This window comes from Cryptomeria japonica, chromosome 1, assembly GCF_030272615.1.
Source record: "Cryptomeria japonica chromosome 1, Sugi_1.0, whole genome shotgun sequence".
Lineage (NCBI taxonomy): Eukaryota > Viridiplantae > Streptophyta > Pinopsida > Cupressales > Cupressaceae > Cryptomeria > Cryptomeria japonica.
Window position 1 is genome coordinate 53,710,248 of NC_081405.1, and position 1,272 is coordinate 53,711,519.

The window sequence follows — 1,272 nt, forward strand, 5'->3', positions numbered from 1 at the left end:
ACTTCTTGATGTTTGCAGCTTCGTAGTAGCCCCTAGTGGCCTTGCCAATTTTAGCCCTCTCTTTCTCTTTCCGCGGGAACAGGTTAACTGCGTTGTTGGAGATAAGACTATTGAGATGTAAGAAAAATGAGATAAGACTATTGAGATGTAGAATTTCATAGCAAAGTGTGAAGGAGTTTAAATAAATTATAATGAATCCAATTAATCTCATTACCATTGTAGCATCCATATGTTTAATTGACCTAATAAGAAGACAATGGAGACATCTCAATAAAAATATAAATGCCTTAATGAATGCGAAAACATCAAATTGATGGACATAGTGAAAATATGACTATATAAATATAATTGAAAAGATTTTATCATTTAAATAAACTATTTTGATATTTATTCTTTCGTTTTTGGTATCATGGGAAGATAAAGGAGTAACATATGTTGTGTAAACACAAAGAATTAGGACAGAGATCTGCTACACCATAAAAATATATGAAAAAGCTCAGCTATAAAAGAAGGTTGTCAAGAATGGGATTCGAACCCATGCCCTTTCGGACCAGTACCTGAAACTGGCGCCTTAGACCAACTCGGCCATCTTGACCCTGTTGTCACTAATGAGTTTAAGAGCATATTGATTTTATTATAAAAAGGGAAACAAACTGACAAGAAATTATTTTAACCTCCACTGTATAAGATTCATTGTTTGTACAGAAGAAGACTACACTTGTATTCGGCAGTAAATAATCTTACAAGGAGAGCAAAAAGTATTTATTTTACGGTCCCGATTGATGCATTGCATTCCGAAATTTAGGGTTAAAAGACCTTTCAACGCCATGAAAGCATGGTGCTGTGTGCTGTATTCAGTTATAACGCGTATAGTTTTACTCTCTGAAGAACCCCGGTTCGAACCTGGGCAACACCATTGCGGAAATGTTCTAGTCTTATCTTAATATTTTAACTTAATTCTAGTTTTTATTTCATTAGACCAAGCAAAACACAAGGAAATCCAAAGCCAAAATCTATACAGATGACTGAGCAAGCAGTAAAATATAATTGAGATGTGATTGGGTGGGAAGAAAAAATACAGATCAAGTCTTGTTATGTGCAGTGCCATTTGCTAATATGGGGACTCTATGGCCCAATGGATAAGGCGCTGGTCTACGAAACCAGAGATTGAGGATTCGATCCTCAGTAGAGGCGTACGGCTCAGATTGAAGAAAAAGAGTAAAAGTTGTTTTACTTTTAAATTTAACGGATGCAGTTCAGTCTATTGCAGAA

At 35.5% G+C, this 1,272-nt stretch overlaps 1 non-coding gene across 1 annotated transcript; it reads right to left on the reverse strand.

The window, feature by feature from the left end:
• Window positions 1-514: 514 nt before the first annotated feature.
• TRNAL-CAG (transfer RNA leucine (anticodon CAG)) lies at window positions 515-595 on the reverse strand. The gene has a single exon. It is a non-coding gene; the product is annotated as a tRNA-Leu (tRNA).
• Between the last annotated feature and the right edge of the window lie 677 nt (window positions 596-1,272).